The following is a 27,493-nucleotide window of genomic DNA, read 5'->3' as shown; positions in this document are numbered from 1 at the left end:
GAGTAAGCTGCCATCGGATATGAATGACTGAATCAGATCTTAAATTATCTGCCGAGCTTGGGCTGGGGCCCTGGGCCTCCTGCCCTTGGGTCTGCGCAGTCCAGCACCACCCTGGCAGACGTCTCTGTCACCGCACGTACGAGGGAGACAGGTGTGCGTCGCCACTTCCCTCTTACACACGGGGACCCTGGAACAATGTGCACATGGCTTCCCAACAGGAAGGACCACAACCCAGTCATCCTGACTCTAGCCCCGGGGGTTTCCCCAGGAGCAGCAGCAGCTCAGGGTCCCACCGCCTTGTGGCATGAGCCAATAAATCACCGACCGTTCCCACCAGTTTGTGTTGTGATGGGGTAGAAACTGAAGGATGAAGGGGAAAGGGACTGGCTGGAAGGGATGAAAGCCCTATGTGCTACAGAGCCTTCTCCAGGACAGAAGGGATGGGAAAGCCAAGTTCTGCAGACCACAGGCCTCTGCTGGCTACAGCTGTTACCTTGTAGAGCACAGAACCCAGTTACCAAGTTCTCGGCAATGACGGCCAAGCCAGAGATGAGAGCTACTGGCCATGGCCACATTGCAGGCTCAGGTATGAGACTTCTCCTGGGGCTGGTTTTTCCCAAGTGTTTCTCTCTGGGACAGGCTAAGGCCATGTGTTTAGGAAAACAGGCAACCAGAAAACATGAGTCCAGATCACTCCCATTGGGCACCCATGGGAGTATGCGGTCTTGTGGACCTTCTAGAGTATCATTTGGTCTCTCCCATCATTGTACTTTCAGGGCAGGGTAGGAGTTCACAGAACTTGGGTGGGAGGACTGTGGACTGGCTGATGCCGGGCTTCTGTGACCTAGGAGCTCTCCCGGGGGGCTAATTTAAGGCAGTGGCAGGAAGGACTCCCAGAGGCAGCCAGATGCCTTTCAGTGGGGAGAGAGAACTCGCCTGGTGGCAGATCTTGATGGCTGCTCTTATTAGGCCATCACAGTCACTGGGCTCTATTTCCCATTATCCCTGTGGTTAGTTCCCCTCGCTAGAGTGGGAGCAGCAGATAGCCTCTTTAGGGGTGCCCAGCAGGAGCAGTCTGGAGCCAGTTACAGCCTCAGGGAGCAGACTGAGTGGCTAACTGGCAGATAATTAACTGAGAGATTCCCCACAGCCCTCTGCAAGCTCTGCTGAGAAGGGGAGAGGAGGATATACAAAGCCAAAAGGGGCCTCTATTGTCTCCAAAGTCATTGGATGTCACTCCAGAATCCTGGGAGCTGAGATGCAGAATGGTCTTTGTACATTGAATCAAGTGTGAGCGATGAGGATGTGGAGAAATTAGAAGGCTCGTACACTGATGATGGGAATGAAAAAGGATGTAACTGCTTTGGAAAACAGTCTGGTAGCTCCTCAAAAGATTACACATATAGTTAATATATGATCCAACAATTCTGGTGTGTGTCTGTATACACATAATGCGTGCTAAGTTGCTTCAGTTGTGTCTGACTTTTGCGACCCTAAGGACTATAGCCTGCCAGACTCCTCTGTCAAGCTCTATGAAAATCTAGAAGACCTAAAACTAACATCAAAAATAGATGTCCTTTTCATCATGGGGAATTGGAATGCAAACATAGGAAGTCAAGAGATACCTGGAGTAATAGGCAAAGTTTGGCCTTGGAGGACAAAACGAAGCAGGGCAAAGGCTAACAGAGTTTTGTCAAGAGAACACACTGATCATAGCAAACACCCTTTTCCAACAGCACAGGAAACAACTCTACACATGGACATCACCAGATGGTCAATACCGAAATCAGACTGATAATACTCTTTGCAACCAAAGACAGAGATGCTCTAAACAGGCCCAGAGGAGCATCATTAACACATGGGAGGAATGTTATTCTTTGGTCATTTGTTCCAAATGACCAAAAAATGCAAATAAAACTACTAGATATAAAAACAGGAGAAAACTTGGAAGGCAAATTCCAAGACCCACCGTTATTTTACAAGACACAAAGAAAAGAAAAACCGCTGCCAATTAAACTATGACATAATGCCTTAGTGACAGTCCTGAGTGCAAACAAATTGGTCACATGAGCTCTGAGGAGGTTTCATCTCTTTTGAGGGATTGGAGAATTTCTCCTGCCTTTGGTGGCATGCAGGAGACTGACAATTCCTGTTGCTTTAAAAGAAAGTATGAAATTGCAGCCTTTCCTCCAACACATACTTGCTTTTCTAATATCAAATCAAGGCCCCACTACTGCTTCCATGTCCCTCTGTGGATACAATAACATTTGGTATCAATAATAAATTACAGTGAGATCTTTTGGAAGACATTTTGAGTGACAATTCACATAACAGGTGGATGACCAACAACACACCTAATTCAACTGAGGTCAGACAGTCTGATCGGCAGGACCACATTCACAGCTGCTCAGGAAAGGACAGCTACGCCATGTGACACAGCGGCTCTGCCATGTGGCTAATAGCCAGTGGTAATGAAATGCACCCTTGTTCCAGAGATACTAACAGGTGGGGGGAAAGCATGGCTCCCAGAAGCAATGAAGAGGGCAAGCCAATCCCTCATATTACAGATCAGGAAATGTAGGCACAGAGCTGTGACGTGACACATCCCAAACCATGCAGCCACGACTAAAACCCCTATTAGCTGAGATTTGTGCCAATGTTGTTTCCTTTCTACTCCCTCAGGCTACCTCCAGGAGACTGCTATCTCTAAGCTTCTCTTATATTTTCTTGCTTAAAAAAAAAAAAAAACTCAGGCTTTTAGAGCATATACAACAATAAGATGAACATATCAGTACAAATAGTCTCAGTCCTACAAGCCCATGAAGATGGGCTCATTCCAAAGCCATCTAAGGGACCACTTTAAACATGTATGTAGGCAAAGAAGGACCATTAGTTTATAGCTGTCAGGAGACTGCACTTCCACTCCCCACAGGGGATCCCCAGGCTGCCACCCAACAATATTGTGCCATGTTTATGAATGAGGCTGGCCAGGTGTTTTCTTTGAGTTACATGCTCTCCCTGTAGGTGGGGGCCCAGGGGAGACAGCCTCCCCATCAGATTGCCTGTGAAGAGTCTGGAAACACCCTTGCTGAGCCTGATGTTAGAAATCCCCGTGTCTGTTGCATGCAGATAGAATATCGGGAGTTCAGGAAACTGCTAAATTGACTCTCAGTATCTAAACATGCTGTTTGCATCCTGACAGCATATCTGTCTTTACAGGACACTGGATCAAGATGGGGAAAAACACGTTTTTATTTTGTGAGCCTGGGGTTGCAGAGCTGGCCCCTTGACATGAACACAGATTAACACAGTCAAGTCCTCTTTGCTTCAACAAAAAAGTTCTTTTTCTTTTCCTGTAGCTGGATAAAAGAAAGAGCCTAAAGTCTTCAAGGTGAGGACAGATCCAGTTAATCGGAACTCAGATACACTTCCATGAGTAGAAGACAGAAGCCTGAAAACCGAACCAGAAACAGGCCTGCCCAACGTGGATGAGGATAGTGGCCTGTGTTAACAGCCAGTCTGCATGGCGGCGAGCAAGGAGAGCACAGCTCAGATTTCAGCAAGGGTCACGGTCTCACCAGGGACACCAGTGCAAGATGGAATTAATGAGAGGCGAGCTGCACTGGGGCTGATGTAACAGGAGGCCACTCAGGGCTGGAAGACTGGGGAAAAAAGAAAGAACTAGCTATGGTGCAAAAGGTAGCCAAGAATTTATCTAGCATCCAGCACTGTCAACAGAGAAGAAAGCAACCAACATTCCAGTCTATTTGTAGTGCAAGCCAGGAACACAGCTGGGGACACTGAGCTGTCAGAGCTCCAAAGGAATAGCCCTTCCGCTCACCCCCTGCCCTTTATTCTGGCTCTGCCCTTGACTCAACGCACCACAAACACCTGCCACTTCCTCAGCGCATGCCAGGCGCCCTGCTAGACGCTGGGTACCAGGTGAGACGTGGCCTCTGCCCTGAGGATCCCCCGGGGTGGCAGGCAGAAGATGGGGCATGGTTGGAATTCCCACTCAGGAGCCTCAAAGACATGAGTACAAAGGGACACTCGGGAGTCAGCCCAGGGCTACTGGGTAGACAGACACACCGCACGACCCCCAAAGAGGTCCTGAATCCTCGGTGACTCAGTCTCCCCAAGGGATAAACCCCAGCTTGACAGGTCAGTTGAGAGGATTATGTAAAAATATGTAAACTGAGCACAGTTTCAGTCAAACAGTAGGCCATCAATACATGATGCATATACTTGGTGTGCTTATCTCAAACATGCATTAGACGCTCCATAAACACTGGCGCTTAATAATTTGCCTGGTGAATAATAACAAATATTCTTAACAAACAATTAATCATTTGTTCCCTGGTGGTCTAGTCGCTAGGACTCTGTGCTTCCAATGCAGGGGGCCCGGGTTCAATTCCTGGCCGGGGAATTAGATTCCACATACCATACACAGAAATAGCACGCCCCAGCTAAGAAGATCCTGTGTGCTGCAACTGAGACCCGGTGCGGCCAAATAAGTAAATAAACTTTTTTAAATAGCAATAATAACTTGTCTGGGTGACCACTTAACAGTATATACAATGATTGAATCATTACGCTGTACACTTGAAACTATTAATAATATAACGCTCTATGTCAATTATTCCTCAATTAAAACAAACCAAACCAAACCAAAATAATTTGTCTGGGAAAGAAGGTCAGAGATCATCTTCCTTGAGTGACCTTGGAGGAGGATGGGAGGTCTGCTGGTGGGGGAGGGCACAGGGACTGCGTCACCAAGGCACCAGCAAGCCTGTGTGCTGTCCCGTGAGGCCCTGATCCCCTCCAGGGCCAGGGCACATCACTGTCTCCACTACTGAGGGCCTGGGTTCAATCCCTGGTCAGGGAACTAAGATCCCATAAGCCATGCAGTGTAACCATATATATATACATATATATTATATATATATAATATATATATGAAAGTAAAGTGAATTTGTTGGTCACTCAGTCACTTCCAACTCTTTGTGACCCCATGGACTATAGCCCGCCAGGTTCCTCTGTCCATGGGGATTATCCAGACAAGAATACTGGAGTGCATAGCCATTCCCTTCTCCAAGGGATCTTCCCAACCCAGAGATTGAATCCGGGTCTCCTGCACTACAGGCAGATTCTTTACCATCTGAGTCACCAGGGAAGACCCCACAAATATATGTGTGTGTGTGTGTGTGTGTGTGTGTAAGTAAATAACAAAATAAGATTTGGGCATTTTTATAAGCAAGAAACAACAAACTTTGGTTTAAGAGAAAAAAAAAAGTTGGCTGTGGGGTCCCTCTGGCCTGTTGATCACTGGGTTAGAACGCTGGCTGGGAGGAACCTCGGCTGTCCCAGCCCAGGGCAGCTGGTCACTCGGAGGGTAACCCCGGCTAGGAGGCACCTGCCACACGGAACGCCAGGCCAGCAGAGCCTTCTGCTCACAGCCCTCCTGCAGGGACACCGCCTCGTGTGCAAGGCCTTCCCACGTCCATGAGCTGTCTGGCACAGAGGTCATTTTCTACGCTGGCAATGTGCGAGGGCCCCTGCTGAGTGGATGGCATGGTTTCCACCTGTCACCCTGTGCGTCACCGCTTAATCTAGAAACCTGTTGACCTCTTGCGGAGCCCAGAGGTGGGAAATGGGAGCAACGCTGGGGTTGCCCCCCACCCCAGCACAGCCCGTCCCCGGGAAGAAGGCTGGGGGTGGGAGGTGAGGACCAAGAAATAACCCCCATAAAGCCCTTGTAACTCATGCTGAATGCGTCGATACAGTCAGTAAATGCCAGTGCTGTCATTACTGGTGCCACCTTCCTCGTTCCTGCTCTGGGTGTTGCTATAGCACTCCTCTGTTGTTTTTTATTTTTTATTTTTTTTTACCTCAATGGGACGTTCAGGAGCCCGCATGCCCACACAGCAGTGCTGTGCCATCATTACAAAAAACTTCCCGGCAGTGGAGTCTCCTGCTGGCAAAATACCAAAGGGAAATATGTTCTCAAGCTCTGATTTTAAATGCCCTGAGATGGCACATGCCATAGGCTTCTACCCAACTCCCCTGCTGCCCCGCAGGCTCTTTACTTCCAGGTACAGTCTAGAGACCAGGAAGGCTCCAGCCTTTCTAAGCAGCCTAAAATGGGAGAGGCGCCCGCCACATCTTCCTGCATCGCTAATCACATCACACATCTAACTTCCTTCACACCGAGGCCTCTGAAACCTTCTTAAACGTTAATAAGCAGAATTTCACAGATTAAACTGTATGGTTTCCATTTCGTCTCTTGGGACTTATGAAAGAAAGTGAAGTTGCTCAGTTGTGTCCGACTCGTTGCGACCCCATGGACTATAGCCTACCAGGCTCCTCCATCCATGGGATTTTCCAGCAAGAATACTGGAGCGGGTTGCCATTTCCAAGACAAGCCAAATATGAGGGATACCTCTGATTGCCAAGCAGGAAAAACCTTGAAACTTGGTAAAGACCCCAGAATCTCCCCCAATCCCCCCAGTAACCTCAGCTGGGGTTTCCCTGTCCCCCACGCTATTTGCCCGACACTTAAGACACTCAAGCTTGGTAATGCCCACTGGAGGTCTAAGGAATTCAGCTGCAGGGTCTAGGAGCCAAAGCATGGGCTGGAAAGGATGAGGAAGCAATGGAATAGAAGGTGCCGGAGGCCCCATCATGGGCCCGGCTGTAGGTATAGGTCTATTGCTTTGGCCATTGGGTCTCCTCATCAGAATCAGCCCAAGTTCTCAGGCTCAAGCAAAGAGAACCCAGCAAGGCCCTCCTTTAGCTCAGGGGGATGGATCTGCATGCCAGCACACAGGCTGCATCCTTGATCCATTCCTGCCCAGACAACTCCTATCCACCCCTCAAGACCCTTCTCCCAGGCCTGATTTTCTGGTGAGCTATCTGTTGAACTCACACATCTGTTTCCTTTTAGATGTTGCAGGTCCCTTACATCTTTTTTTTCCTCCTATCCTGCGACCTCACGGAGATTTTCCAATCTCCCTCACAGAAAGTAGAGGCCAATGAGATGTAAAAGGAAGTTAATGGGTGGGAAACACTTTAAAGGGATTGACTGAGCCGGCATGTAACTTTTGTCCTTTCCACTTTTTCCTCCTTGTGTGGAATGCAGGCATAATGTCTGGAGCTCCAGCAGCTCTCTTAGACTACGAGGCAACTTTGAGACTAGTAAGTAGCCACCAATTCAGCATGGCAAAGCAGAAATATGGAACCTAAGCCTCTGATAGCCACAGAATCCCCACACCAGTCCTGGATTCCTGCCTCTAGATTCCTTTTACGTTAAAGAAAAATAAATCTCTGCGTTGTTTAAACCGATGTTATTCAGGTTTCCTGTTATAGTTGCTATGGTAAGCAGCTCTTTAAGATGGGCCTCAGTGACTCCTGACTCCTGTGTTGCAAACAAAATATGGTAAAATGATAAGATGTCACTTCTGTGATCAGGTTAGAAAAGACTGACTTCTATCTTGCTGACTCATCACTGCCTTTTCGGCACGCACACTCTGATGAAGCAAGCTGCCACGCTGGAGAGGCCCACATGGCCAGGAGCTGTGGGCAGCTTCTGGCCATCAGCCAGTGAAGAGCTGAGGCCTCAACCCAATAGCCCCAAGGAACTGAACCTCATCAACAACCACACCAGGGAGCCAGGAAGCAGACACTCCCACAGTCTATCACAGTCCTGGTCAACGCCTCTTCTACAGCCTTGGGAGAGGTCCTGGAAACAGAGTCCTGCCAGGCCAAACTGAGACTCTGAGCAGCACAAAGTGGGAGACAAGTGTGTTTTGTTTGGGGGATGTTTGTTACACAGCAGTAGAGAACTGACAGAGCTGCGGATTCTGATCCTAAACGAAACATGAGCAGGACCCTCCCCACCTTTGGCTTCCATCCCCTTGTCTGTAAAACAGGAGGGCGGGACTGGGTCGTTTCAAAGGCGCCTGCCACTTTAAAATCCCAGAAGCCTGCAACTTACTCACAGTCACGCCAAAGGGACCCAGGTGTCTTGACCTCCTTCCCTGGGCAGTCAGGCTCAGGAGTCCGTCCACTGTTTAGTGCTACTTCTTTTGTTCACTGTGACATGATGCTTCGAGGCAGGGAAAAGAAGCAGGAGACCAGGGTTCTCCTCCCCGTGCCTGGCACACAGGGCCCTGCAGCTCTCACCGTAGGACTTTCCCCTCTTAGCCGACTGCAGGCCTTGGACCCCGCAAACCCTGGCAATGACTCCTGCTATTTGTCAAGACAGCTCCCTGAGCAGAACCTCCTGATGAGAAATGGAGGAGGCTGGGCTGACGCACAGTCAGGGCTAGTGGACCAGAGAGCAAACGGCTTAGCTGAGCCACTAGTTTTCCAGCTTGTTTCACTGCTTATGCCATCTGCTATGAGCTGAATTATATCCCCCCCAAAGTGAAAGTGGCTCCGTCATGTCCAACTCTTTGCAATTCCGTGGACCATACAGTCCATGGAATTCTCCAGGCCAGAATACTGGAGTGGGTAGCCTTTCCCTTCTCCAGGGGATCTTCCCAACTCAGGGATAGAACCCAGGTCTCCTGCATTGCAGGCAGATTCTTTACCAGCTGAGCCACAAGGGAAGCCCAATAATACTGGAGTGGGTAGCCTATCCCTTCTCCAGGGGATCTTTCCCAACCCAGGAATCAAACCAGGGTCTCCTCCATTACAGGCGGATTCTTTACCAACTGAGCTATGAGGGAAGCCATATCCCCCAAAGTTCAGACTAACTCTCGCACACCTCAGAATGTCACCTTATTTGAAAACAGGGTCTCTGCAAATATAATTAGTTAAGAGGTTATGTGTGTGTGTGTGTGTGTGTGTGTGTGTGTGTGTGTGTGTGTTTTAGTCGCTCAGTCATATCTGACACTTGCGACCCCATTGACTATAGCCCGCCAGGCTCCTCTGTCCATGGAATTCTCCAGGCAAGGATACTGGAATGGAGAGCCATTCCCTTCTCCAGGAGAACTTCCTGATCCAAGGATCAAACCCAGGTCTCTGTATCGCAGACAGATTCTTTACAGTCTGAGCCACCAGGGAAGCCCGTAACAGGCTATACTGGTCTTATACAAAGGGAAAATTTGCAGATACAGACACACATACAGGGAGAATGCCAAGTAGGGATAAAAGCAGAGATTGGGGTGATGCCATCTACCAGCCAAAATATGCCAAAGACTGCCACCAAACTGCCAGAAGCTAGAGGAGAGGCAGGACACAGAAACTCCCCCACAGCCCTCTGAAGGAATTCACACTGCTGACACCTTGACCTTGGACTTCCAGCCTTTAGAACTACGAAAGAATCAACTTCTATGGCACTTTGTGGAACTTTGATGAAGCGGTCCTAGCAGTTGTTCAGTCGCTCAGTCGTGTCCGACTCTTTGCAACCCCATAGACTGCAGCACGCCAGGCTTCCCTGTCCTCCACTGTCTCCCAGAGTTTGCCCAAGTAGATGTCCATTGAGTTGGTGATGTCATCCAACCACCTCATCCTCGGATGTCCTCAGTTTGTGCATGATACACCTCTGTGCACATGCTCACACCCACACACACATACACACTCACCCTGGCAATACATCGTGTGCATTACAAAACCATAACCCAAAACAGAAATTAAAAGATGAAGAAATACGTATGCATAAGAGTTTCAACACTTTCTCCAGGTGGCCCTGCCTAGAGTCCACTAGTTTCAGGCGATATAGCTGGTGCTATCCATCGATTTCCCTCTGGTCCTTGCCAACTGGGATCCAGAATTCTGACCTTGCTTCTCAGCTCTCTGTTTTCCTGATGAACTTGATGCCCCTGGTGAGGACTGAGCTCAGCAGGGTTTGGGTGTGGGGTGGCTCTGCCTCTCTCGGACCTCCCACTCATGCTGGGGCCTGCCGAGCACCAGGCGAGGAGGCCCCTTGGGCGCACAGCCCCTCATTCCTTGGATCGTTCTCTTTCCCCATCCATCAAAAATAAACCCCAAGAGAAAGCGGATGGAGCCAACTTCAGGGCGGGGTGGGGGAACGCCTGTTTGTTGTGGGTGCAAGGATTTGACTCCTTGCCCTCTGCAGCAAGGTCACGGTGCGCAGGTGGTGTCTCCAGGTGAGGAGGGCAGGGACAGCCTGGATGCATGGGTCCAGGGAGGGAAGGGAGCAGAATGGTAGCCAGGGAATGTGTGCGTTCATTCCAGAAACCCCGCCTGGCCGCCTGGTGTCCGCATGCAGCTTCCATAAATGCCGGGCCGCTGTCAGCCCCACCCCAGCAGCTCGGCCAGCTGACAGACCCCGAGGACCCTAGCCTCACGCCCGCCGACAGCTGTGGAACCCAGACTGCGTAATTCGTGCCCGCCCCCGAGGAAAAGAGGAATGCAAGTGAAGCCTCTGGGTTCAATGCAAGGATTTCCAAACACTGACAGCCAGCGTTCGCCAAGCATTAACCCTTCTGAGCACGCCGCACCCCACCTCCGCCCCGCCCCGCGCCGTGTCAGAGCACAGCTAACCCACAAAAAAGGCCTGCCTGCTCAGGAGACAGGCCAGACTGCAACCACGATGCTCCACCCCCCTACCCAGAGCTGCCAAATTAACTCTCTCTTTCCCAGCCACACACTGCAGAGTCCCCCCAAGAGGTGGGATGGGGAGGGGGGCTCTGTTCCAGGGGCCCCGAGGTACCAGAGAGGTAAACAGCCACCTCTTTGGTCTGTGGCATCTGGTTGATGGAAGAGAGTCCCCTAAATCATTTGTATAGTAGATAATTTAATGAAGATACTCAGAAAAAACTACCTGAATGACAGTCTAGCATCCCTCGGGCTGGCCTCAGCCCCAGAGGCGAAAGGACATTCTCACCTTGGCTCATCACCTGTGTCTGTCCCCTGCCTGTTCAGGCCTCTTTCTATACCTTCAGAAGAAAACAATCTTTTTTTTTTTTTTTTTTTAACTTCCCAGGGTTGTCAAGAACATGAATACCAGGTCTAAAATACTAAAGAACTCTGAAGACATATTATTAACACCTGTGATGATGACAATAAAGATCATTTTGCTTTGACTGAGTCCTTTCACATGCACAACAAACTTGTCCTTTTCTGCCAAGTCTTCTCCGGGGAATCCCTGACTCTGGCTGAAGCCCGTTTCTTGAGAGCATCCCCTCCCATTGAAGGGCCTCTCCTATGCACGCCCGCCAAGTGTGCACTGACCTAAGGCAGCCCTCCTGCGGCCTCCTGAACGGGGAGGTGGCACGCTCCCACTGGACACACAGTGCCCCCGGGTCTTTCTGGCCACTGAGGATTCCCAGGGGGCCAGGACAGGAGAAAACTTCATCGGGCTCGTTACAAAAATATGCTGGCTCATCTGGAGACAGGATGTGGGCCCTGTGCAGAGTGCAGTCGTCCAGCCTGGCCAGGCCCCACCTGTTTCCAGGCCTCCCCACACCCAGCTGCCCACCATTCCCTGCTCCCAAGGCAGCCAGCCTCTCCAGGGTAAGAAGAGGACCCCGGAGTTTTGCAAGGACTCCCTTTGTTCCTCCTCCCACCCCCCGCCTGGCCTGGGGGCCCCAGGAGCCAGAGGCAGCCTGTGAATGGCAGGCTGGGCTTCTGCTTGGCTGATCAGAGCGATTAGCAGCTGTCACTCCCCACTAATTGCTGTCGTCAGCAGGGCCAGGCCCTCCCGTCCGCTCCTCCGGGGCCCTCTGCCGGCACACAGCCGCCGACTGTTCATGGTGACAGGAGTTGCGTGTCATGGGAATCACAGTGTCTGGGCTGTAAGGACAGCTCGTGCCAATTATGAATCCCATTCACCCAGCCGTCGAGGCCAGTGGCTTCTTCGCTGAATCTGAGCCATCTGGGTTACTTACTCCAGGGAGAGCTATTTGCAAACCATCCCAGGGATGTAAGGTGCCCTGCAGGTCGGGGGAGCTTCACACTAGCTTATTCACTGGTATCGGGGCAAGGGGGAAAATCGCACTAAAGCCTACAAATACTGCCAGGGTGTTTCCAAAGAAAGAGCACAGCGCCAGGAATCCAAAAGGCTGGTGGGTCCCTTTCCTGCTCTGACATCAGCCTCCACATCTGCAAAGTGGGGTTAATAGCGCTGTCCACCCTCCCACAGTTGCCGTGAGGATTAATTGAGACAACCCACATTATAATAACTATGTGAGTTACTGTTGAGAGCCAAGCCTTTAAATGGACTCTCTGCAGTCCCCGCCCTCTGGTCTGTAAGATGGGTCCCACCTTAGAGATGAGAAAACTGAGGCCCAGAAAGGTCCAGACACGATGGCCACATGACAGGTAGGGGCATGTGGACATGGGGCTGTAGGGACTGTTGTCACGGTGCCAGGTTCTTCCTGATGCTGAAATGATCCCCTTTCATGTGTTCTGCTCAGAGATCCAGCCCAGGCTGTTCAGGGCCTGCAGGCAGCCACTGCCAGGAGTAGTGGGTACCACGGACGAGGGTGGTCCACCTACGCCTGCTGGACGTGGCTTGATGGGATACCTCTGCCTGGGAATGCTATGCTAAGTCACTTCAGTCGTGTCCGACTCTGTGTGACCCCATAGACGGCAGCCCACCAGGCTTCCCCGTCCCTGGGATTCTCCAGGCAAGAACATTGGAGTGGGTTGCCATTTCCTTCTTCAATGCATGAAAGTGAAAAGAGAAAGTGAAGTCGCTCAGTCATGTCTGACTCTTAGCGACCCCATGGACTGCACCTACCAGGCTCCTCCGTCCATGGGATTTTCCAGGCAAGAGTACTGGAGTGGGGTGCCATTGCCTTCTCCATCTGCCTGGGAAGGGCAGGGGAATTAGCAGGATTATCGGACTGGCTCCTGAGCAGGTCTGGACTACAGACCATGGGATGGGTGGCCAGTCCATGGACAGGGAGATGGGGCAGACAGGAGCCAAGAGGCTCCAAGAGCTGGGCCTGAGCCTCCTCCGTTTCTGAGGTCTGCCTCTTCTCATCCACGTGCACCTCATCGCGTGCCCCAGAACGTTGTCTGTCCAACTCCAGGTCCCACTTTGTGACCACTGTTTTGAGTTCCCTGGGAGAGGCCTGACATCCGCACTGTGGTTTAAATGACTAATAGAAACAGCTTTCAATGAGGGGGGAGGAGGGGATAAGAGGTGTCAGAGCCAATGGGGATTGGAAAGGATGGAATGCGTGTCTCTCATCTCTCAGTTAGGGTGCTATCAGGGGTGTCGGTCATTCTTGTCCTGGTCTCTGGGAAAGCTGGTATGTGGAGGCACCCCTATCCCGACGACAGCATGGTCTCCTGGGGAGCAAGGGTAAGGGACTCGGATTCCAGACACCCAAATAGAGTGGCTCGCCATGGGCTGCCTATGTGACCTTGGGCAAGTCAGCTCTCTGGGCCAGTGGGGTTTGCCGGTCAATGTGCAGGCGGGAGAGGGCCAGGCCTGGCATGGATGGGCCGCCACCGCTGTTCCCAGCAGGCCCACACGGCAGGCCCCGCGGCCCTGGCTCGGTGCCCGTGCTCCGCCCCTTCTGGCGTCCATGGTGGCCTCGGGGCAGCAGCTGGGACTGGATTCCAGGCTAAATATGGAGCCCCGGCCCAGGCTTCTCCCCACCTGCAGGCCGAGGGCCCAACCTCTGCGACTCCAGAGCGTCATGCCGCCCACCCTCCCTCCAGCCCGCCCGAAATGCTGACTCACAAAGTCTGCACATGAACGAGGGCCAGACGGAGGTCAGAGCGCCAGAGCAACAATGAACCTCCAGAGCTATCAAAGCCGGCAGCGCAAGGCCCGGGCCTGCAAAGGAACACGGGAACCAGCCTGCTGGTTTCAGTAACAGCAAAGAATATAAACCTCTTCACCCTCAGAGGATATTCAGGCTGACTTCCCAGAGCCGAACAATGACAAAAGTTACAAAATAAAGACGCTGCCTCCGTGAGGTGTCTCTCCCCTCCCCTGGGCTGAAAATGTATGGTCACATCTTAAAAACAAGGCTGGTAAGACTTTAGTCCTTCACCCCTCTCACCCTCCTTCTCTCTCTCTCTCACACACACGCAAAGACAAACTCACTACTAACCAAATGTCTGCTAGAAGGACAGGTCTAACAAGTAGAGTGCTGAGTATTCAGAGTTTTCAACCTAAAATACCAGGAGGAGTCCTACCCCAGAATGACTCAGAGTGAGCCCCACCTCACAGCCCCTCTCCAGCACCAGAGATGGGGTGACGCCTGCCACACCACTATAGGGTGAGAGCTCCTTTGCAAAAAGAAGTGTTAGCGTCTCCCCACTCAATTGTCACTGTGACCTTATTTGGATGTAGAGTTTTTGTAGATGCAATCAAATGGGAGGCCATCCTGGCATAGGACGGGCCCTAAAGCCAATGGCTCTTGTCCTTGTAAAAAGAAAAACATGAGGACAAGAGTCAGACACAGAGACACACACAGGGAGAAGGCCGTGTGAAGACAGAGGCGGAGACTGCAGCTACAACCCAACGGACCCCAAGGACTGCCAGTCACCCACCAGAAGCTGGGAGAGGCCATAAGGGATCCTCCCTCAGGGACTTTAGAGGAAGGTCGGCCTGGCTGGCACCCTGACTGCAGACTTCCAGCCTCCAGAGCTGCAGGAGAATAAACACCTGTTGTTCTCAGCCGCCCAGGTGGTGGTGATGTTCCAGCAGGAAGGGAATACACACACACCTCGTACAGGATCCACTGCAAACTCCCAGCTGTGTGACCTGAACATGCCCCTTCTCTGGGCCTTGGTTTCTTTTCTGTAAAATGTAAAAAGCTGGGGCAGCAGTCCCTTCCAGCTCTGACCTCCAGGTTCCCTGATCCACTAAGTCTCAGGAGGATGGAGGAAGTGATGGTGGGGAGGGCGGGGGATGGACGCAGGGGAGGATGGGGAAAAGCAGAGGGTGGTCTCCCACCGCCCACGCTGGGCTGACCATGCAGAAACAGTCAGAGGGGAGCGGCCTACCTTGATAAGGATAGGTCAAGTTCATCTTTGCAAGCTTGCATCCTGCCCGGTACAAGATGGTGTTACAGGAGAGAGAGCAAAGATTCTAGAGGGAGTCATTACAGGACAGAGGTTTTCCTTGTCTCACATTTGCATCAGAGTAATAATTCAGGATCAGGAAGGGGAGAGACCAGAATGGGAGCAGCAGAGAGGGCCCTGCAGGAGGCTAGAATCGGGAAGACTCAGGAAGGAGGAGGAGGAACAAAGACAAGATGCAGTGAGGGTTGTGCAGGCAGCATTAGGGCAGCTCAGTGAGTGTGTGTGTGTGTGTGTCAGTGTCAGAACGTGTGTCCTGGGTTATGGGCTTGAGGGACAGGAAGGGGAATCCCAGCAGAGGGTGCGGACAAGGACCAGGGGCTGGATTTGGGAGGCGCCTGAGGCCAAAGTGTCTTGGAAACAGTCAAGCGCGCACTGGACTGGGATCAGAAGGCAGACCTGGTGTGGAGAACAGATGTGATGGTCCAGGGCACTGGGGCAACAGCCAGGGCCACCCCAGGGGCAGGAGGGCCCAGGAGGTGGGCAAGAAGAGAAGGGGCTGGGACAGGGCCCTGAGAAGCCCCCATCTCACCAGCCAGAGACAGGTCCCTGTGGGGAGGTCTGGGGGACAAGAACGGCAGGGGGCACAGAGGCAGAGGCGGGGGAGGGAGTTGGGGGTGCAGGGTGTCCTCAAGCGGAGACCAAGTGAAAAACAGCGCAAAGGCGGACTGGACACAGGGGGTCCCAGAAAGTTCAGGCTCCTGTCACTGCTCCCCAGAGGCACTGAGGACCGCGGGGCCGCGCCTATTTCCAGGTCTCACCAAAGAAACACACACACGGTAACTGAGGAAGCAAAGAAGGAAGAGATGCAATGGCCCGGGACACTGGCTGAACCACAGCTTTCCACTGCTAAATGCGCACGCACTCTCATCAGCAACATCACAGACCCTGAAGACGCCCTTCAGCAAAACGTAGAAGGGGGATAGGTTATGTCGAAGCATTTCTCTTTTTGCACAGTCAGAGCACAACTAAGTCAGGTAGAAATTTGAGGAGACAAAAAAACACGTGCACAGGACTTTCTAATGTTTTTGCTTTTATACAACCCAGAGGCTAAAGAAAAAATAAAGCAAAACTGTCTTAAATATGTCATAATCTTCTGTAAAAAAAAAAAAAAAAAAAAATATATATGGTTAGAACTGGACTCATAGATATTTAGAGCTGAGAATGACCTAGACTCGCATTTTCCCTGTGAGAAAAGTGAGGCCCATCAAGTCAGCAGGCCCCATGTCACAAATCACATCATTAATTAGTAACTAAGTCAGAACTAGAGCCCATGTCTGTTGCTGCAACACAAACCAAACCAAGGCTAATGACCTAATTCAAACTCCATTCAAACACTGCAATGCCCCTGTCTGAAGTTTGGGAAGTTCAGTTACGGTGAAGAGAGTACAATCCAATAGTTTGTTGGAGTTTTCAATGTAATTTTCAAAACTAGCCTTCTCAGTTCAGTTGTCTGACACTCAGACTGGCCATACAAAGTGGTGGAGGCTGTGTGGACTGTGTCAGCGGTACAGCTGTGCCAGGCCACAGGTCAGGCACCTTCCTTCAAGCCCTTAGCACTTGAGAGTCAGCAGGGGTACCAACATCATAACACTCACAAATGAGAGTTCACCCAAGGGAGAAACATCTATAGGTTGTTATTGCTTTTACTTTTTATTTTATTTTTTTTTAATTTAGTTATTTTTAATTGAGGGATAATGGCTTTACAATATCTTGTTGATTTCTGCCATGCATCAACATGAATCAGCCATAGGTAGACACATGTCCCCTCCCTCTTGAACTGCCCTCCCACTTCCCACCCCGTGCTATTGTTTTTTCCAGCTCATTTATAAAGAGTCATGCAGTTGAAACAGCAAAGGACAGCATGAAGGAATGGGAGTGTGGAACAGAAAGAGAGCATCCCTGAGCAGGAGGACTTCTCAGCGGCTAGGTCATCTGCTCCGAGCCGACCCCCGCCCCCGGGAAGTGGAAAAGAAGCTCAGCGTCCTTTAGCAAAGTCCCAGGGAGCCTCTCAAGGCTGGAGCAGACTGCATCTCTTTAGATGGAATATCAGGGATTCAGTGAAAATCCCACAGGTCCCCGTCCACAGGTTTGTGTCCTAAGAGTATGATGACTCTTCACAGTGAGCCTTTGAGGATACGCCATCCACCAAGTCTGCATGGGAGCCTGTGCTGGCATCTTGCCCAGCAGGTCATCCCTGGGGGCATGGGTGGTGTGGGTGTTCAGGCTGGGTGCCCAGGCCCCACCCCAACCTCAAAGAAAGCCATGGGGCCCCCTGCTGGGTCCCCACCATGCCACACACTGGCACTCCACAAACACTCCCAAGGCTGGCGCTGGTTGGGAGCATTACATTACCCTGCGGGTCCCAGGTGGGGTTGAGAGCGTGCAGGCCAAATGTAAGCTTTCTTTAAAGGTAATATTTTATCTTCAGCATCCAAATGATTTTTGTTCTGCTCTCGATGCCTTTCTTTATTTCAACAAGACAGATTTTTTTCGTACAATATTCTAATGCTGTTGACACTCCAAATAGATGTACCACTTTGATCCTGCAGCTCGGTCTGGCCCTGGTACGGGAAGGTGTTTTGGGCTTGAGAAATTTGGCAAATGGCAATACCTCATTCCGGCTGCTCCCTGAGCCCTGTCCCCTACACAGGCCCCAGCCCTCCAAGGGAAACTGCAGAGAATAAAAGATTCACAGGGACCAAATGGGAGAGGCGGTCACTGTGCCCTGAACAGGGGCCTTCTGTCCTCACTAGCCCTGCTAATATGCTTTCAGAACCACTGATGATCTTCCAGGGTGATGGAAATGATCTTTATTTTGATCTTGGCAATGATTACACAAATATAAACATCTGTCAAGATCCCTCAAGCTATGCACTTAAGATTCATGCATTATCCTGTATATAAATTACATTTCAGTAGAGTACTGTTACTATTAAGAGAGAGGGAAAAAACACTGATGGCTATAGGAAGTGTGATTTGCAAACCAAATGGTACACAGCCAGTTTCTCCACCTTGGAGACTATGAGAGACGGAGGAGCTGGGAAAAGAGCCGGGTGTGTGGGATCTGGTTCCCTGACCAGAGATCAAACCCAGGAGCCCTGCATTGGGAGTGCAAAGTCTTAGCCCCTGGACGAACAGAGAGGTCCCCTATTTGTAGACTTTTTGATGATAGCCATTCTGAGTTTCCCTGGTGGCTCAGACGGTCAAGAATCCACCTGCAATGATGGGTAGACCGGGTTAGATACCTAGGTTGGGAAGATCCCCTGGAAGAGGGCATGGCAACCCACTCCAGTATTCTTGCCTGGAGAATCCCCACGGATAGAAGAGCCTGGCGGGCTACAGTCCATGGGGTCACAAAGAGTTGACCAAGAGCAACTAAGCACAGCACAGCACATTCTGACAGCTGTGAGGTGAAAATCTCATTGTGGTTTTGACTTGCATTTCTCTGATGACTGGTGGTGCTGAGCATCTTTTCATGTGCCCGTAAGCCATCTGTGTGTCCTCCTTTGGAAAAATGTCTACTCAAGTCTTCTGCACATTTTTTGTTTGGATTGTTTGGTTTTTTGATATTTTATTGTATTTAGTCCTAATATTTTTGGATGTCACCCTTTGATATATGATTTGTAAACATTTTCTCCCACTTGGTAAGTTGCTCTTTCACCTTCTTGATTGTTTCCTTTGCCATACAAAAGCTTTTTACTTTGATGTAGTCCCACTTGTTTTTTTTTGCTTATGCATACCTGCTGATGTAGGCATCAATAATGCTTCTTGACATAGCCAAGATTCTCTGTAGACTGTTATAGGGCCCTTACTGCTTGAGGAGGAAGCAAAACAATGACGTTATTCTATAACTCAAATACATACTGTTTAGAATGTCAAGATTGCACTTCTCATGAATTAGATGACTCAGGTTGTATGAAAATAATGGGTAAATTTTTGTTACTTATTTCTTCAGCATTTTATACCCATTTTACACCCATACTTCAAGGTCATTCATACTTTCACCTACTTATCCTTATTATATTGAGATGATAAGCTGGTGGGAGCGGGGTGGGGGGAGTGGGTAGGTGCAAGGAGGTTAGCCTGCCCTGAAAATCAGCAGGGTGGGGTCAGGTCTCCACCCGACTCCAGATGTGCCTGGACCAGTCAGCATCCCTTTCTGGGTGTTTCCTCATCTATAAACTGAAGAAATAGGCTAGTTCCATAAAAATAAATAAATTAATGCAGCTTCTCGGGTTCTGTCTTGCCTCCTGAGTTACACACAGTGTAAGTCTGGGGAACAGGAATCTGCATTTTGATAAGCTCCTTGGGTGACAGTAATGTTCTTCGGGGTCTGGGACCAATATTTGGGAACTGTGGGCAAGGTGCTTATGAAGGTTCTGACCTCCAGCGGTAACACGGCCTCCTTTGTGGGAAGAACAGCAACACAGGGCCAAGAGAAAGGTGTAAATAAATAGGACTGACACAGAAAGGCTTCCCATCTTACGTCCCCTAAATCAAGAGCCTAAACCCAGACTTTAAATCTCAGAAGGGTGACCCTAGGGACAGAGGAGCCTGGTGGGAGGCCGTCCATGGGGTCGCACAGAGTCGGACACGACTGAAGCCACTTAGCAGCAGCATACAATTGTGCAGTCTGTGTCTTGCTCAAAGACACTTATTCAAGAGAATAAGTGAGAGCTGGGAGTCAGCTCATATCCCATTTGTCAAACTATGTGCCTGGAAGCAAGGCTGCAGCCACCTGGGGGAGGGGAGGGTTGTTTTCATCAAAATCCTTCCACCAAGATAAGGGATATGCTAAGTCGCTTTAGTTATGTCTGGCTCTTTGCAACCCCATGGACTGTAGCCCGCCAGGTTCCTCTGTCCATGGGATTCTCCAGGCAATACCAGGGTGGGTTGCCATGCCCTCCTCCAGGAAGCTAAGGAATGTCTTTTCCTAATTCTGACAAAGGCACTGCATTAAGTCAGGAGTGTCTGCAGAAAGACCATCCTCAGAAAACATGCATGTTCTTTTGACATGTGTTTTCAGCCCTAATTCCTTAAAGATGTAAGTGACTTGATATTCGAGACCTATCTTGCCTTTTCCAACTCCAACAGTCCTCAACTTTGTCCCAGTGTTACTTGCCCTTCCCCAGACATTCCTTGCCTCTGCCTTGCATGCTTTGGTCAAGCTGCTGCCACCACCTACCAAACTTTTCACCAGTGAGCTACCCAGTCGTTGGCACCTTCTGCAACCCCTATAGGCAAATTAATCTTCCCTCCATGTGCCCAGCATGGGGGATGGGACAACAAATGAGACAGGCGTGTTCCAGACCCTCACAGACCTTAGGATCTTGTTTGAAGATGATTAAAACACTGATTACAATAAAGCGTTGAGTAAGGAGAGTGCGCAGCAGCAGGCATGCTGTCTGTTAATTACAAAACGAATGCATCATCCTCTAAAAATAGTCCCTCCCCTGTCCATCTACAAATCTAGAAACAATGCAACCTGAACTCAAAGCCCTCTTGGATTGCTAGCACTCTCGTCCCTATGATGTCTAAATACTTGATACTCTGAGATAATTAAGGTAACAGAGCATTTGTTAAAATTTTCTGCAGCATCTAATTCTGCAGAGTACCGGCTGGACATCAATTCTCTGCCCTGATCCACCTCTCTGTCCTTCCTCGGCTAAGAACCTATCTGGCCAGTGCTCTGAGCACAGCTGGCCCCACCAGCTATCTTGGGGAGACTCTCCCCAGGGCTGGGTGGGATGGGGGTCACACGATGGGTATGCCCCAAAGGTGGGCATTTCCTCTTCAGCACTTTCCTCTCTCCTCTCTTACCCTCCATCACAGGCATGGCTGAACAGGGGGTGAAGGGCAGGTCCGGAGGTGCTGACACGCATTCACCCAGCTCTAAATTGGCACAATCACCATCAATGCAATTCAGCAGACAGTGACAGAACCTGCTCTTCTGAGAGAGGGTGGAGCAGAGTGACCGAGAGCATGGGGTCTGAAGCCACAAGACTGGGAGCTGAGTCCAGGCTGTCACTTAATTCTTCATGCTTCAGTCTCCTTACCTATAGAATGGGATTGGTCCATGGGGTTGTAGTAAGGACTAAATCACCTAGAGTTAGCAAAACGCTTTGTATATAGAATCTACTCAGGGCTTCCCTGGTGGCTCAGAGGGTTAAGCATCTGCCTGCAATGCGGGAGACCTGAGTTCAATCCCTGGGTCGGGAGGATTCCCTGGAGAAGGAAACGGCAACCCACTCCAGTATTCTTGCCTGGAGAATCCCATGGACGAAGGAGCCTGGTAGGCTACAGTCCACGGGGTCGCAAAGAGTTGGACACGACTAAGCGACTCCATTTTCTTTCTTTCTAGCATCTACTCAAATGCTGATATTACCTCTACTGGTACTAATACTCCAAATGATGATATTATTACTTCCACTAGTACGAGTCCTCCTTACCCCGACCCCAACACCCATCACCACCACAGCTTCTGTTTGACCACCTGCTAGTTGAGAGGTCACAAGGTAAACAGGAGGAAATGGCACCCACTCCAGTACTCTTGCCTGGAAAAGCCCATGGACAGAGGAGCCTGGCAGGCTACAGTCGATGAAGTCACAAAGAGTTGGGCACGACTAAGCGACTAACACACACACACACACACACACACAAGGTAAACAGACCGTCCCTGTACCAAGAAGCACACACACAGCACACAGCCAGCAGGGGGACCTGGCCCAGTAAGCCTCTGAAACCCACTCAGGGAACAGAGGGGACCCTGACCCAGGAGGCATAGCAGGGAGGCCCTGCCTGCTGGATGCCCCCAGAGGACCACTCAGAGTCGACACCACACCCAAGCGCCTCCTTTATCCAATGCTATGAGGCCCTGAGGAGTCTTCTGCCAAAGTCTTTCAAGTCTCATCCCTTCCTCTTTGTTCCTACTGATGTCTTTACACCATCCATTGCACCGCCATAGCGTCCTCTGTGCCAGCTGCCTGGACAACCGTGGCCAGCTCCTGATGGCCCTTCCTGTCCTCACTGAGCCTCTAATCCAGGTCCCAGGACTCAACCCAAACAGCTCCAGGAGCTGCAGTTGGTCTTATCACAGCTCAAGGCTGCGCAGAGGGTGCAGGCCCCACCTCCTGTTTCCAGGGAAGCTTCACTCTGAGGCCTCTCTCCTCCTGGCCTCGAGATGCCAAGTCACATGGGACATCCCCACAAGCAGAACAGCCTCCAGAATGGGACCCTCTCCATCCAAGTCTAACCTGCCCCGATCCAGCAGGGCCAGTGCACTCATCTCAGACACAAGGCCTCCCCTGCTCTGGCCCACACTGACCTCCTGCTATCCAGCATTTATCTCCCAAGCACACCCTTTGCCACTTAATCATACCTCTCTCTCCCTGAATGAAGCCTTAACTCCTTCCCGCCTGCCATCTTTCCTTCCGGTGACAGGTAATAACACCTTGTTGGGAACCAAGTCCTCACTTAGAGCTCAATAAACACTTGCAGGATGGACACACCCTTGAGCTTCCCAGTCCCACACGAGCAATAAAAAGAAAGAAATGAGGTGAAGGGTTGCTGGCAGTCTGACCCTAGGGAGCAAACTGGACGGGAACCCCATTCTCCCAGGCACTTGCTTCACTCCATTTTTTGCCAGCACAGAAAGCCCTCCTGCCCCTCACCGGCTGCTCTTTATTCCTGGTTGGCTTCCCTCGGAGGAAGTGCCAGTGGTGAGAGAAATGCCAAAAAGAAAAGTCTGCAGGAATCCAGCGAGAGGAGGGGAGCCTGCAGGCCCAGCCCGGCTCGGGCAGCAGAAAGGAACAGAAATTAAGAAGAGAAGCTCCCGGAATGTGGAGAGGAGCAAGGCAGGGCCAAACTAAAGCCCCCAAACCTAAGGGGGTGGCAAGAATTATTTCTGCAAATACAAAGAGCAAAGTGTAATTTTGGACGCAGGGCTAGTTAGTTACATAATTCAGACTGCACTGTGGTAGATCTCAGGATTTTTCCAAAAGATCAATTTTTTTTAATAAAAGAAAATAGCTGCAGAATTTATGAAAATGGAGTACTGCTGTCTCACCTGCTCTCACTGTGAAATGGGAAATTTATGATAATAAATGGGGAGGGGTGCGGCACGATGCTGAAGCAGGAATGTGTAATAGCGTGGCAAAGTCACAGCATTTATAGGAAATTGTGCAGAACAGGCAAACCTATAGAGAAACAAAGTTGATTAGAGGTTGCCTGGGACTGAGGGAGTTGGGGAGAATCGGGAGTGACTGCAAATGGGTCCAGGAGGTGACGGAAGTGTTCTGGGCGACAAGACTCTAGAAAATGACGTCTCTAGACAGTAAGAGACGGCTGCACAACACCGTGAATATATTCAAAGTCACCAACTTTAAAAGGGTGAATCTGGGGAATTTTCTGGCAGTCCAGGGGGTAGGACTCTGTGCTTCCATGGCAGAGGCGCCCTGGGTTCGATCCCTGGTCAGGGAACTAAGATCCTGCCTGCTGCACGGTGCAGACAAAAATAAATAAACGGGTGAACTTTATGGTATATGAATTAAATCTCAAGAAAGCTTTTATTAAAAAAAAAAAAAAATAGAAGGGAAAGGACTGGAAATGAGGGCCATGAAGTAGCTGAGGCATGACAACTGGGTGTCCCAGCTGAAGATGAAGGAAGACCAGGAGGAAGTTCAGGTTGAGAGAAGTGAGACGGACGGAAGGATCCTCCACGGTCTGGATAAACATCTCTGAGGGTGAAAGACGAGGTCCCCAAAAGACTGAAGAGTCAGACATGACTCAGCAACTGAACATCACCACCAGCAAAAGACTGTTTCCTTCCGGGGTGGGGGGGTGGGGGAGGTGCTTCGGACACCACCCGCCTCAAAGCCTGAGCCCCGGCCCGGCCCTCTGGTCCCCAGGCAGGGACAGATGGAACTGTTCCCATCACACGGGCCACTTTGGCAGCTCTCAAGGTTTTAAGAATAATCAGCAATTTCAACCTGTTAGGACTATTTAGCTCGGGGATCGAGGAAGGCAGAAACCAAAACCACACACAAGACAAGCCCTGAAATTCCCCAGCACCAAAGCTTACGAAGAATAGAGAATCAGAGTCTAAGCAGAAGTATGTAAAAGGTGCGTCTGAGCAGCCCCAATCCTACCTGTGGCCTGTTTCCTTTGTTTGCATCAAATCCTGTACTTAAAGGCCTCCACAGGACTGGGTTTATGTGGTCTTACTGGAGACAGTGTCAGCGATTAAACAGTTATGCCTCCGCTGGCATGTGAATCTGGAAACGAGCAGAGCCTCCGTTCAAGGTGGCTTTTCACCTCCTTGTTCTGGTGTTTGTGTTGGCTGAAGGACAGAACTGCATGGAGAGAGAACTCAGAAAGCGAGAGGGGTGTGGAGTGAGGCCCCAGGGGATGGATGCCGGAGCGATGGAGGGGAATGGGCAAAGATCCGCAGATGAACGGACAGGCTGGTCCCAGGGAAGGGCTGTAAGGTACCAGCAGGCCTGACACCACCCCAGGTCCTGTAAGAGGCTATACCTTTCTGGTTTCCCAGTAGAGATGGTCAGGCCCAAGGAGAAGGGGAAAACACCAAGCTGTGTGAAGCGTGTCTTTCCTGGGCTGGCAGGTGGCCTGGCAAAGCCCCAGAGGCCACTTGTTTGCCCTTCCAAAGGTCAGCACTGCCCTGGAGCAGCCTTGGAGTGAGTGACCGCATGCCCACAGCTCCCAGAATGAAGGCCCACTCCTTAGCACCCTCTGGTGCCAGGGCAGGCGGGCAACACCTGGGCACCCTGTGTGCTGGCCCTGCTCTCCGAGGTCAGGGAGGGACAGTCCACAGGCTGGAATTATTCACCAGTGAGTCCTGTCTGAGGCTCAGTTCCACCACACACACATCTGTCCAGCGCAGGCCCGCCTGGCACACGCCCTGGGCCTTCCATAAATGTTTGTTGTTGGTTCCTTGTGAAAAAGCAAGATTGGGACTGGAAAAGCACTCTCATTTGCTAAGGCCTTAATCCAGGCAAAAGCCCTGACTTCCACAGTTTACCTTGGAGAGAGGAGACTACATAAGTGGGTGCTTTATTTACCCCGGATTAACCAGGGCTTGGGGCTGGGGCCACAACCCAGCACAGACCCGTGCTCAGGGCAGCGTTTCTAGAAACACATGCCAGGCAGGGAGCATTTCTAACAGTCCTGACATTCCAGAGGAGGAGAGCCCGACCAAGAGGCTGGGCCTCCATCAGCCATGCCTGCCCCGTTGTGGGTGAGGCGGGGCTCCTCCACAGGGCTCGGGGAGGGAAAGTAAACACAGAGCTGACTGCTTCTTGGCCCGGAGGATCTCACACCAGCATTCACACCTCTGCTCATGGAGCAGTGCTGTAACCCCGCTGCATCATCAACCCCCTCCAAGGCAAAAGAAAAGTGAAAATTAATCTAATTAGAGGCAACAGTGTTCACAGTAAGGAAAATTCTGGTATTCTGCCAAGCGTCTCTCTTCCCAGCCAGCTTTGTGGGCAAAGGGCATGGGGTTTGGAGCCCCGAGGGCCTAAACTGGAATTCTGGCTGTCCCTCAGCTCCGTCACCATGGGGACAACTCTCCAAGGGGCAAAAGAGTCACTGCCTTACAGAACTGCGATGACGGTCCACGAGAAAAGATGTAAAAGGCATGACGCCGCTGATGCATCTGAACGAAAGCAGCAAGCTTGCCCCTTGTCCCTCATAGACTCAAACCCTGCCCGCCCACCTGCCCAGTGGCCTGCTTGGACGTCTCAGGAGGAGGCACCAGGACCTACCTCCCTCACCCCTAGATTCTGCCCCTTGCAGCAGAGGCAGAACCCATTTCTGGGGGGGGCCTCCAGGAAGGGAGGTCCCCAAAACCCTGCCACACCCAGCTGCCAACACCGTTCATAGCTGTTATTGTCTTATCTCATCCGGACTGGACCTGGTAGCACTGTTTCTATCATCCCCGTTTAGAGATCCAGAGAAGCTGTAGGTCCTGGGCTAAGTCACACAGGAAGTTATGCCAAGAGGCAGATCTCAAGACAGTCCACTGCTCTAATGAGACAGCTGGTATTTACTGAGCATCCAGAGATTCCACTACGTTGCCTATAGGGATGGACGTGTCCACACTTCACAGTGTGCTACCGGATGTCCAGCAATGCGGCAGCAGGAACATTATGCTCTTTCTAGGCCTAAGACTGGAGGCCTTCACTTCTGTGCTCTGAGGGAAAGCAGCCACCTTGAAACAAGGCCACGTCCACTGAGACCACCATGTTGGAGGGAAGCTCGAGCTAGTCCCAGGAGAGTTCTCTCTCCCTCACTCTCTCTAACGGTTCTGTTTCTCTGAAGAATCTGCCTACTCCAGGCTTCTCAAGACAGTGAGCCAAATATGATTTGCCTTTGACCACTTAATCTGCAGGGTCCTGCTCAGACTATCTGAAGGAAAAGACTGAAAATCACTAGAAACAGGGGATTGGGTGAATATACTAATATACAGTCACATGACAGAAAAAACAAGGAAGATCCCTGTGCACTGATTCACAGGAAAGATCTACACAGTGTTTTCCGTAAGCTGAAAGGAAACAGGTACAGAATGGAATTCCAGGATGGTCCCTTTGATAGAAGAAAGTGGGGAAAAATCAGAATGTATTTTTTGGAGTGCGTGGAAAAATGAAAGGAAAACAAAAATATTATTGAAAGTGATACAGATTACGGTTATGCTTTTTTAATTTACTGATGTATATGATACATATTGATTAATTAAGTGTCTGGGATTTGCTTCAAATAATCCAGAGACAGATGAATGAACAGCAGAAAAGAATCAAGCATGGCTGCGTGGTGAGAACTGAGGAAGCTGGGTGGTAGGTACAGTAATTCATGATATTAATGCAATTCTGTCTACTTTTACATCTTTTGGAATTTTTAATAACAAAAATTTTCTTCAAAAATTGTTACCTCCAGCAAGGAAATAAGAAGGCAAGAAGGAAGGGACAAATGGATGAGGACAATGTGAAAACAGTATTTCCATACTTCACAGATTATCTATTTTTTTTCTTTCAATTCTTAAGATGCAATTCACATAGCATGTGAATTTCATTTCATGTGAAATTCACATTTCATGTGAATTAACCATTTCAGACATCTTAAACTGTACAATTCAGGGGCATTTATTACGTTCACGTTGTTGTGTAACTGCCACCTCTACTTACTTCCAAAACATTTCCATCACACCAGAAGAAAACCCTGTGCCCATTAAGCAATTACTCTTTATTCCCGCAACCTCCTCACCCTTGCCAAACACCAACACTCATTCTGTCGCCATGGATTTACCTATTCTGGATGCTTCATATAAATGGAATCATATAATACATGACTTTTGAGTTTGACTTCTTTCACTTAGCATGTCTTCAAGGTTAGTCCAAATTGTAGCATATATCAGTGCTTCTTTCCTTTTTTACGGCTAAATAACATTCTATTGTATGGATACACC

The 27,493-nt window shown here is 50.3% G+C and overlaps 1 protein-coding gene and 1 non-coding gene across 7 annotated transcripts in view; one reads left to right on the top strand and one right to left on the bottom strand.

Moving 5' to 3' along the window:
• CTIF (cap binding complex dependent translation initiation factor) overlaps positions 1-27,493 on the bottom strand; it is a 324,401-nt gene that overhangs the window by 261,649 nt on the left and 35,259 nt on the right. The window lies entirely within an intron of this gene.
• Positions 4,354-4,426, top strand: TRNAG-UCC (transfer RNA glycine (anticodon UCC)). The gene has a single exon. It is a non-coding gene; the product is annotated as a tRNA-Gly (tRNA).

The sequence above is a fragment of the Bos indicus genome, chromosome 24 (genome assembly GCF_029378745.1).
Source record: "Bos indicus isolate NIAB-ARS_2022 breed Sahiwal x Tharparkar chromosome 24, NIAB-ARS_B.indTharparkar_mat_pri_1.0, whole genome shotgun sequence".
In the NCBI taxonomy this organism is placed as follows: Eukaryota; Metazoa; Chordata; class Mammalia; order Artiodactyla; family Bovidae; genus Bos; species Bos indicus.
Note: the sequence above shows the minus strand (reverse complement) of the source record. Positions and strands in the feature narration are given on the sequence as shown.